Raw genomic sequence first — 12,988 nt, forward strand, 5'->3', positions numbered from 1 at the left:
GTTTTTAATTAGCAAGTCAGAAGGAGAACAACTCGACAGTCTTGAGTTATGGGCCGTGCAGTAGCTAAATGCAAACCAATATTCAAATGAACATCTTCAATTGTTTTTGAGTAAAAATCAGCTACTTTTTTAAACAAGGTGATATAAACGCTATCACAATCCTGCACACAAAATGCAATAATAACACACTTGAAACGTTAAACATATGTCTATTTATTAAGCTCAGAAATACATCCCTGCAAACTAGATAAATGGAAATGAAAAGTAGAAAAGGTCAAACATAAAACAAGAAAGAAATTGAAGTAGATTTACAGCATCACATAATTGACAAAAAGTACACATAATTTCAAAATACTGTCATTTATTTAGATTTACAACTTTTCTATTCTACAACTTTTCTATTCATGGTTTCAAATTCATAGTAACAATACAGTCATTTTGGATTTTCATTTTGAATATAGTTATGAAAATAACTGAAAGCAAATAAGATATTCACATAAATTGTCATTATTGATCATTCAAATGTACATGTATGAACAACACATAACTAGACGATGTACAAATCAATTGAACAGACTCATTCCCCTTATAACACGTTGTGCGTACAGTTCAGGAATGTATGATACAAGGCAAAATCTGTCAAGTTGACACAACATTTTCAGCCAAAATGATTCACAAAATACAATTCTCTGTATAGAAAGACCTACACATGTCCAAACTACAAAATCACACCATTTCCTCCCGGTGATTCCCATTTGCCCTTGGACATGGTCATAATATTTTTGTGTTTCCTTGAGTAACACCTGGCCATTCTCTAACTGACAAAAAAAAATCATTGTCTTCACAGCATTCCTCAGGCGTTTGCATTCTCCATTTTTTAGAGGCAGGACACTTAATCTCAACCAGACCCACACTTTCTGTACAATGTGAACAGAACACAAGCCCATCTGGACTGGCACCAAGGTAGGGTCTGTCGGCACATACAACAAGACCACTGTCTTTAACTGGTAGTCCTTTGTGGTCAGTTTGCATTGCTTTCGCATACATTCTCTTTGCAGCCTTCTCATGTTTAATTCCATATTTTGTGTACTTGCTTGTGAAATTGGAATACAACATCTGCTGCAGGAGTCCGTCAGGTTCAGTTGATTCTTTCCTACGACAGATGCTGCCAAAGTTTGAAGCTGCTAGGCGTTATGTTCTGGCCTCTTGCCATTTCCCACCTTTTTGGCCCCTTGTTAAGATTTCAGTTAATTGAATTTCTTCAGCGCTTTGCTTCAAAGAGTCAAAATGATCCAAAAACACTCTCTTACTAGAACTGTCCCTCAAGTTTACACTATCATGGTAGTTGAATTGCACAGAATGTAACACAGGGAGATCTGGTTCATTTTCAGTTGTTTCAATTTCAAAGTTTTTAACCAGCCTACATTCAACTTCGAACCAACCAGTTTCTGCCTAAATCTGTCAATGTTAACAGTGCATCCATTGATTGAGTTCAGTTCATGGTTTTTGTTTACAGAAACTTTACGCACTGACACGTTGTACAGTTTCTTCGTTGAGAACATAAGATCTTCAGATTTCCTAGGCGACACCTTACGTTTCCGTGGTGCAGAAAGCATGCTAAAGTTGTTCCAGGCACAGGGTTTGGATGTTGGAGCAAGGGTTTTCTTACGCGTCAGGTCTTCAATTCCATACAGCAGGGCCCCAATATGGTTGCAGCATTCACCTTCACTAGATTAAAATAAAAAAAAAAATCATTTACATGTCTGCCTTTTTACTTGATACTTACATACATGTATATCCCAAAACATTAAAGTTTGAAAATGGAGGTGAATATATAGTAATTTACAATTAGTATTTCCTGGTAGACCATGAACATACAAAACATAAACAGTGCCAGAAGTAAACACGGTGAAGGAAGTTCATTGAATCAATACATAAGCTCGCCTGTTCTTTCATTAAGAATTTTTTTAGCAAAACTTAGCTAACAATGAAAGCCAAAATTATGACAGTTATAACATGTGCATTTTTGTCTCTTGTAACAAGAGTACCAAGTTTGATAAGAAGATATGAAACAGTTTTGAAGAATGCCCCAAGTTCAAGTATTTGATAATAATGACAAAATAGCCTAGCGTATGTGAGTTGGACACCTTTCATCAATGAAGATCAGAGACTTCGATTTATCACAAATTAATTCAACTTACCCAGCTGGACAGTTGCAGAACGCAGAGTGTATGCAGCCAGTCACTTTCGACAGAAGGATCCAGGGTTGGTACTCTAGTGACTTTCTTTTGTCTGCAGTTGAAAATGATGGCAGCACGGAAGCTTGAACATAACAGTGGCTGCACTCTTCGCTTATGAGATGGACTTGATGAATAAATTATAAATAATATTTTAATTTAAATGACATTAAATAAACAACATACATCATAGAACATATGAAAAGTGTACAAAATACGTTGTTGTTTTTTTAAAAATTAATATAAGTATATATTCGGTGTGGTTCGAAACATACATGTGCTTGCCTCCACCCCCCTCCCTTAATTGTGGCTAGCCCCGCCTACATAAAAATGTTGAGTAAATTTTTCACACCAAATTATTTTTATGTCCAAGTCAAAATAGTCCCTTTGAGCTAATTATATAACTGGATGAAGTAAACATGGCAGAAAAAACAGCCTCAGACTTATTATAAACTCATTATTTGACATACCTTAACTTTCTGTACATGTCCGTCCGCATAATAAGTCCTCGCCTTCAATTGACGTTTCGAGTCTCTTTTCAGTACAATATAGTTGTATATATGCTTTTCCTCTACAGCAGGAAACAGATCAATAGTGGACTTCCATGCCTTCAGTGTTGATGGCGGTGGAACACCCTCGCCACATGTGGGATAAAGCGTTCGGTTGCTTATCACTCTCTTTCTTCCCGATCTCTCTCCTTCAGCACGCGTATTTCAGTTATAGAAAGACTATATGCGCCTTTTATCCTCTCAACCAATTCGCATTTAAGACCTGATACATTCAATTTCCCGTTCGCAAGGTATATTTTCAAATCGACGACCTTAAATGGTGTCAACTCATTGTTATTCATACACGATCCAGTGATCTCATTGTCTACATCGGCCATCTTGCAAAATGTATTTCCCGGAAGTAGGAAATGGAGTAGCCTCCCTTAGAAATCAGGGGAAGTAACCGAGTTATCGGAAAGGACAATAGTTATACTTTTGACTTATGCAAATACATACAACCATAAACATATTACAGCAATTTAACAAAAATCGAGAACTGTATCTTTAACATAGTAATTACAAATCGCAAACATAAACTGAAGATTATCACAAATTGATATAACTTTCATTTGGGTTAAAACCGATCATCGCAAGCAGATGGTAAAAATAGTCTGTTTAAAAAATATAAAAAACAGTTCACTCAATCACTTATTTGCGCACTTCTGGACGCTTCTATAGTAGCTCAGGCCGGAACGTGAAGCGTATTCTTTACCACAGCTACATTTCCTCCCCTCGGTGGGATAACAGATGCACCACCAGATCTCGTCGAATGTGGTATTTAGAACCACAAATTTCACATTCGATCTGGGCGTCTGTATGTACCATTCCCCGATGGTAAAACAACTCCCCATTTGAGGCGAACGCTTTGTCACAGTCGGTGCACTGTGTCTGCATTTCCTCCCTATGGACACAACCTCTGAAATATGATTTAATAACTATTTTAAGAATATTTGTATCCTGTATTTGCAAATTGTAACATTTAAAATATTTATTTATATTTAAGTTAATATTTTAAATGCATAACATTAATGTAACGACTTCGATATATGGCAATCTTAAATGGATAGTTTACCTGTGGCGTTTTTAGTGGCTTTGGCTAAAGAACATAAGCTCACAGCATCTGTATGGTGCTGAGCCTGTATGTTTTCTTTAATACTATATGTATACTTAATGCGCCTTTGGTCTTGTGTGATTTCCCACAATGTCGGCATAACATACCCTGCAACAATATAAAAATTACATAGTGCTTGGTTCGAATAATATTTCGTAAGTGCTTGTTTCGAAAAACGGTTGTAGCGTTATTACCGCAAAATGCGTACGTTGCTATTGTAACTTTACTTAGGGCATATCGATAGGGCTACATGCAATGTTCAAATTGCTCTGTAATTGAAATTGCGTATATAAATGACGAAATGTAAAAAAAATGGACAGTTCATGCTTGGTTCAAAGATTTCCGCAACATATTTTGCCTCGACTGAAAACTTGTGACACGCATTCCAAGTAAACTACAGAACTGTCTGACAAAATGAAGGTACCATATTACGGGGAAAATTGGGCGCTTGAACATGGTTGATGTTAGGAAATTTAATTGTTTAATTATGGAGAGAAAATAAAACAAAATACATACCGTCTCACTGGGCGTAGCATATTTAGTGCTTGGTATCAAAACAGTGTACCACGTGATTACCGCCTCTGAATGGTTGCGATCCACTTTCGGCTTCAAGTCTATTGTTCAGTTTGGCGCCAGTTTTTTTCTTTCTTTTTATTGTTTTTTTTGTGCTTGTTTTGAGCCTTTGACATGGTGATTCTATTGGATAATGCAATTATTTAACACACCATACAACATAAATGTCCTTAGTTATCCAAATAAACACATCTTATTTTCAATTTTCAATCTCGGAGCTTCGAAAAAACACGTCCGACATGTTTAGCCTCGTTTGGGCGAGTCGTAACTTGAACAACCATGTAGTTTCAGTAGATAAGTTGAACACGCAATTGGCAAAACTAACGTGTTCCAATCTTTGAGGTTCCTATACATTTAAGATTTCCTAGTAAAAATCACCTTTTGGCAGGTAGATGTAGTCTGATACTCGGCCTACAAGATGAAATTGAAGTACTAATAGTCTACATATTCTATTATAAATTGGTGTAAGTCACATCCCGTCTCACGCTCCAAGACTTTGAACCAAGCAGTACTTTACTCAATATGCGAGAGCACTCTTTCACAAACTTCAAATCAGGATTGGGAAATTAAAGTCACACAAATTTCTAGCGGTGGCAATTATGTGAACATTAAAGGTTTCATCTGATTGGTTTCATTGTATTTTCTTGAATGTGTCCAAACTGGATGCGATTATGATAATAATAATGGTGTTAGCTCATTTCCCATTCCCATTTTGCTTTTCTTTCACTTATTATGTTACTAACATAATGTAACAATTGGTACTAGTGGTTTTCTACGACTATAATTTTAATCCTGAGAATAAGATCTTGTGATAAAAGTATAAGTCGTGCAGCCGCTAGGGCCCTGGTTGTTTCAGGACGCAGGCCAGGCTAGGCTATGGGTCAACAGAAAGGGGGGGGGGGGCGAATGCCCCCGGAGTTTCAAGCATTTTGCGGTTTTTCAGGGTGGAGTGTCTTTTCTCAGAATAAAAATACTTTAAAATAAAATAAATTATATATTTAAAATGACATGTGACTTATATGCTCTTACCCTTTTTAAACAACATGGTATGACAAAAAACGTTGATAACATTTTAGTTGTCAACCCGCCAATTATTCCATTTTCCCATTGCCGTTGTTGGCAATTTCCCATCTCATCATCGTTATAAATACACCTGGCACAGTTGATTGCCAATCGACATCATGACGTATTAGAGAAACGTATACCTAGGTATGGACAAATTCACATCGTATATAACTTATGATAGCGTTGCGGCAGCGTATGACCAGCGTATTTCAAGCGTTCTTGACCTAGCAAAACGTAGGAGTAACTTGTGAGAAACCTATGCGCAGCCAACTCGGCGTGTTGTCGACAATCTCGTGACAGTCTGCATACATACGGCGCCGATTTCTACATTGACATTCTCGTACACCAGAGCGGTGACGCTTTGCCAACAACGTTGATTTATCATTGTCAAACTTGATGAATGAGAATGTACATTGATGAAGGGTGGAGAAGTGACGGTGAGTAACTTACATTTTCCATTGTATACAGGTGCCGCAAAATACGGTAAACAATACGCTAGTTTTACGGAATAAACAAGTTCAATAGGTTACTCCATCTTCAGGCATACGTCTAAATACGTCATTAAGCTTTGCATTTACGTCAGATATAGGTAAGAATTTAGTTACTCTTAGATCATCAATAGGTTAGCTGTACGATACACCTTGATGCCAAGGTAACTCGACGTATGAATAACCTACCTCTAACGTACTAAGCGTATGGCTAACGTATTTATAATAACGTAAGTAAAGTTGACGTCGGCATATGCCCAAACATTTTGTGCCACAGCATAACACAACTCTACCATGCTATATAAGCGTGTTTTAAGAGTATAAACCATGTTATATTAAACATACCCGTAATGTTTATAAACGTTCACCAACATATTGGTAACATTCACAAAGGACCACAATAAATAAAACATTTCTCTTTGTTGTGTCATCCTTGGTTCGGTGTGCATGTCATGGCTATAAAGGTTATATCATGTATGTATCATACGTCGAGGCAAACATTATAACGATACGTTATAGTGTGTGACAGCGCCATTAGACATCGATATCACTCCGTTAATAACGATTATGTCATTGTGTTATTAATCCAGTTACATGTCGAACAAATTGTGACCCTCCGACTTTGTAATTTTTACCATTGATACAACAACTTTGCGGCTAACACGAAACTTTATGAAGTTAATTCATTTGTAGTTGTACGCAATATTATTTCCGTGCGAGTGCACGTGATATATGGTATAATATAAGTCACGGTAAATATCACATGAACGGTAAAATCGTACGTCCACTCTTTATATAAAAACAATCTCAAAGGTATATCATTATCTTGCTTATGTAAGTCACATTCGTATTCGGCACGTTATGAAAAGCCAGTAATTCGACATTGTTGGGAATATTCTTGCGAGTCTAAAACTATACCATGACGGGTAAGGCGTAAGATCCTTGTGCAACAAGTATATTCATGCCATATAATTGTATTACTTCTACACAAATAGTCATAGCAATGTCGAATAGCTTGCACGACTTAAACGGTTTCGCAATTTATAAAAATATCAAGCTTTACAAAACTAAATCAAACTAACCTTTATGATGCCACGGACAAATTTACTCTATACGTCCATGAAGAACGTTACACAGTTATGTTTGACATTAAGCAAAATATGTAGAAGCAAAGTGATTTTAGACCGATCAACCAAGAAAATGCCTGCCTATATTATAATTATTTTTTAAAGTGTGATGGGTTTTCAATGAAGTCGGTTTTATCTTTGATCTCAGATCAAGGAGCATCACATTTCCTATTTTTCGCACTTGATTAACAATGAACTGACGAATGAACAGAAGCTAGAACTCCTGATGTTCATGGTCTCACAAGTCATGCAACTACAAGCGGCTGTATTTAGTCAACACAATTGGAGACCCAAGATACCGAGATTAAAGATAGACGCCCCGTCTAAATCTGCTTGTGATTCCACATATGCAATTCGTTACAAATATATACCCTTTTTCAATCATAAATATATTTTGCTACAAAAATAAATTAATGTGTTAAGCCATGCAGCGGTTGACACTGCCTTTTGGCGATATTTTATTTGCAGGATTTCTTACTCCCTTGCTTGTATGGTACATGGATATGAGCAAATGCAGTATCATACAGACAAGAAACGAAAGCATTGTTTATTAAGTTTTAAAAAAAAAACCGTGTCTTCCATCTCGTTTAAAGCTCTTACATATAGACAGTTTTGTTTTATTTTGTTGTCGCAGTATCAGCTGATTTGAGCATCAATGCTTTCAAATCAGTCATAAAAATATTTCACAAAAGAATATAGCTCAATTGTTCGGAAAACGGCCGAAAAAAAAATCTTAGAAAGTTAGAAAACTTTTAGCCATAAAACATAAATTTCTGAAGTAAATAAGAAAAACCGCCATCTTATATTTAATCACCAATCTTAGAACGCTCAGTGTCAGACATTTTCACATGAATCCGCTAATTTCAAGGCAGGAAATAAAATGGTCTCAAAATGGCCATTTGTTTGAATGCAGCTTTTGTACATAAATTGATAAACTGATGGACATTGTAAAAACAAACAAATTCTTAATGAAACAGGACCCATGTTACTTATTATATAACAATCAATCAGTTGAAATATTAAATATTGTTAAACATAACAAATTTATGTAGTTGAACATTATTTTTACAAAGGAAGCTATAGCTTTCTCATGTATAAAAATACTTCATTCACACTGTTTGCGACTCAGAACAAGATAAATAGTGTTATTTTTATATCAGAGATTAAGTAATTCAAAAATGGTCAATTTCAGAGAAACATGTCATAACTGATGTGTCCATAAAAAGATTATATGCTGTAATCTATCATCTGAGTGAAAACGAAATCCCCAAAACCGAGAATGAGGAGTAGCACAACCTAACTTTAGGAAAATCTCCAAACCATTCTTGCCTGAAATAAGAGTATTTAGATACTATTTTTTTTACATGTTTTAGACCTATATTAATGTAATGACATGAATGACATGAATGACAACACGGACCTTGACTTGAAACAAGAGCAAGTTTTAAAACCTACATCAGCATTCATTGGAAGCATACAATGTTAATTCAATTTTTCAAAGTGCAAAATGTATATGTATTATGCTACCAGGTAGTAAAATACACACATATTTGTAACATTGGCTGCTAGTTTTAATCAAGGTTGTTTGATGCCTCTAAGAATCATGTGAATGTTAATCTCTTCGTTCACACCTCGTTCCTAGATATACATGTTTTTACTTATTAATTTACAATACAAATAACAGGTAGACACATAAATTTCCAACACTATGCATTTGAAGATTTAAGCAGACTGCCATTTTATAATTGATTCAGACATAACAATCAACTTCTGAATTGTATATTTATAACAATGATGCAAATAATCAACTTATATTTATACCTGTTCAGACTCCATCTCTGCCAAATCTGGCATCTTGGGCACAGCAATGACCTCAACGGAGGAGGTTTCTTCAGACTATAAAACAAAACATATGTTTTACTTATCAATATACAAACAAAGAATTAGGTAGACACATATATTTTCAAAATTATACATTTTAAAATTTTAAAAGGCTGACTGCTTTTTGTTTCTGATTCAGGCTGACAATAACACTCCAAGAAATCTAAATTCAAACAATAATGCAAATATTCAGCTCGTACTCCCACCTGTTCCGACACCATTTTTGTCGAATCTGTCATTTTAGGCATAGCAATGATCTCAACAGGCGTGGTTTCTTCAGACTAGAAAATAAAAAGAATGCTGTTGAATAATTTAAAATGAATTGATAATCAGAGAGTCAAATGAAGTGCATCTGTATTATGAAATTTTAGGTACAATAATATAATGTAAATGAGACATTGAGTATTTCTTAAATCAATCTAATAATTTGAGAAGTCAGTGTTTCAATTACATCAGTTTCTGGTATCAGTGACCTTGCCCAAAACTCCAAACCATGTTAGACCCTGAAAAATCATTGAAATTATTTACAACGAGCTACAACAAGTTTAGATACAATATGACAACTGTTTTTAATACTATAAAGATATAAAGATATATAAAACAAAATTTCCTAAGTAACTCAAAGGTCACAAGGGGTTTAATGACCTTTGTTTTGACCCATATGACCCATTTCTAAGTTTTATGACCTATGTCTACCAAACAAATAGTTCAAGAGAGACAAACAATGACCGACCTGACAGACATGACAGACAGAAGGAAGAACGGAATGAAATATTGATGGACAACGCCAACACAATATCCCCTTCCGAACTGGTTTGGCAGAGGATAATTATTGCTTATAACTTTTGGATTGGTAATATCTTTGAGTGACTGCAAACTATCTCATTAATAAGCCTATATTTTTACCGTGCAAAAAACAGGTCGAGTAATATTATTCAGGTAGAGTAAATTTAAGAGTAAGTAGCCCCGAAAATATTTGTTTAACAAAAGAATAGTACTTAATAAACAGTTAATAACATGACAAGTTCCATAATATCATTCTCATTAGCCATTCCTTCATTTCATGTCAGCTTTTGAGATACACTCTGCATATAATGCATCAATCAATTGCAACCACCGACCCCCAGGTATTGGGAATAGCAAGGACTTTGCATTTCATTCAAGCCAATTCCAGGGATGTTGGGTACAATCCCTGCCCTGCGTGGCCAAATTGCTTGTAAAATCCCCGCCAAATGTCCCCGAACATTGGGGACATCCTAGGGCTGTTCCCCACTATATTGGCGCGAAAGCGAAACCAACACATTCACTCGGCACTGTGAGCCACCTCGAAGGTCAAAAACGGCCCATATCCCTCGGTATACCCGGTAAACTCCTGGACCTTTTGGCCCCTTGTTACAATTGACCGTTGCATAATAGTATCAGGAATTATGTTGGTTTAAATAAAATGGGCCCTGTATTTATCAATATAGAGTATTATTTGTGCAAAGGCCAATAAACATACCACAGTTTTTGCCCATCGTTAGAATAATAGAATGTCTTGTTCTCTTCATATCGATCTGACGACTCTCTACTTCCTCCTCAGTCAACCTCTTCACCACAACCATACTCCAGCAGATAGTTCTCTTTGATATGCTCTTCCGTGGCTCTTCCGTGGAAATCATGCCAAACCCTGCAAATATTAACAACTTGTCAGTTTTACACCAACACGCTGAGACTTTCAGGGATAAGAAGAATTACGTTTTAAACGTTTATAATCTAAGACTAATATGTAAGGTTTAGTATTAAAGACTTTCCGGTCCGGAAGTTTCTGTACCGGTCAAGAAATCATTCGGCTGTCTTTAAAATTTCGATTATAATAGAATGGCCGGATCGGAACATTTCCATACAAAACCATGATAATATCAACAAACAGCAATTAAAGAGCTCATTACAGATTAGCCCAACAGAAAGATCTTGTTTCTGGTCAACCGACCGACCATACTTGTTTTGCCTCAATATCAATGTGTTTCACCCTGGGGAAACCAATTAGAAACAGAAAATATTTTTTTCCCAAATAGGGCTTTCTTTTGACCTGAGCTCCCGTGAGAAGTCAATTATGACCAGAAGTTCGCGTAAATTATGACCCAGGAGAATTTCAATGCAAGAGTCGGTAGTCCGAAATCTGAAAATCAAAATGGTTGTATGTTTGTCTATTCATTCACAATAAAAGCATATATACAACACATGTCAAGAGCAATAAACGCCCTAAGTGGCAAGTGATTTACAATCAACTGTGTATATTAGCAGCAATTAAACTAAATGTTATGTGTCTGTAAATTGGCAGATCCCTACGGCAGTTTTAGCTTACTACATGTACGAACAACAATGATTTAATATCAAAAATTGGAATGATATTTCAATTCTATTTTATTTATGAATAAATAACGGCAAAGAGGTGAAAACGTTTACTTTCCGTCAATTTTAATGGAAGTGAAAGGAGAACTGTTTTTCGTAAATAGGGGTTTATCTACAGTTAAATTCTATTCAATAACATTTTGATTGCTTGCCTTTTTTATAAAAGGAAAATATAGGGTTATTGGCAATAGAAACTTTTTTGTGTATTTGTTTATTTGGAAGAATATTAGTTTGAAAGTGAAGCTGAGAAAAACATCATCTCATATTGGATTTTGACAAGAATGCGTTGGATTACAGAACAATAAATACATGCAGATTCCTGTTTAACTCAACACTTACCAGTACCACTCCGACAACAAAGTCGTATATCGCCACTTTCCGTTACAATTCTCTACAAACATCTAATGTTATTCTGTCGCCAGTACGGGATGTTGCTATTTTTAGTAATAGAAGGTATTTTCCCGCTATTCATAAATTTCTACATCATAGTATTTGCAAACTAGATTATTCATGTTGCTGTGCATTTAATAAATGCATTACCAGCGTTTATTTTTACAATAAACAAGTCTTAGGTTGTGTCAAATAGCATTGAATTAATAATTGGTTATATTAAATGTGCTATCAAATGCTGGCAAACAAAACATTCGACATTCCTATCCAAAGGTGTACTTTAAAGTCCTATGACCAGAAGCAAGACCTTTATTTGTTTGGCCTTAATATTAAATATATGATATAAAATACATAAGTTACATACAATTATAATACTTGGTAACTTTTGGACACTGTGAGAACAATATACGCATAAAAAAACTACAGACAAAGATACATCAAAAGAGCTCAAATGAACCAAGGACCGATAACAATCCTTCTCCCAGAATAAGTGAACAAGTCAAACACTATGCAATTACACTTTTGACGAAAATAACTTTGCTATTTTTAACATTATCACTCCTTTAAATATAGGTATGTAACACATTTAAATTTTCTGCACTGTTGTCTCCGGTGACCTCGGCTGCAAGAACCGTCTTTCCTCGACTATGCGAAGTGAAAATTGGGCCCCTATTTTGACCAGCAGCCAATTGTATGAACAATGGTAAAAAATTACCAAGGTAAATAAAAACATCGGTAATTTCCATGGTAATTTTACCAAGCCAGTAAATGCGTTGTATAAAAGAAATTACCAAAACGGTAAATTTAAAAGGTATTGGTAATAGTTTACCTTTGGTAAATTTTACCAAACTTTCCCATAAAGCAATATAGTGACGTTATTTTCACGCACAGCTGTCAGAATGGAGGTATCACTTTTATTTTTTAAAATGTACTTCCACATTTCATTTTCATAAAATTCTTTGCAAAAGTAGATTTATCGACAAACTTCATTAAATCGGTCCAACAAGTTTCATGGTGAATATTCAACAAAATAGTACAAAATATTTATAAGCTTCTTCCATGGCTGATCAATAAAACACATGCAACACTTCCAGAAGTAGGTTCTTTCTCAATTCAGGGGTGTGGCTCTTTACCTCATACAAAACAGTCAACGAATACCACAGGAAAATGCAAG

Source organism: Mya arenaria, chromosome 5 (assembly GCF_026914265.1).
Source record: "Mya arenaria isolate MELC-2E11 chromosome 5, ASM2691426v1".
NCBI classification, from domain to species: domain Eukaryota; kingdom Metazoa; phylum Mollusca; class Bivalvia; order Myida; family Myidae; genus Mya; species Mya arenaria.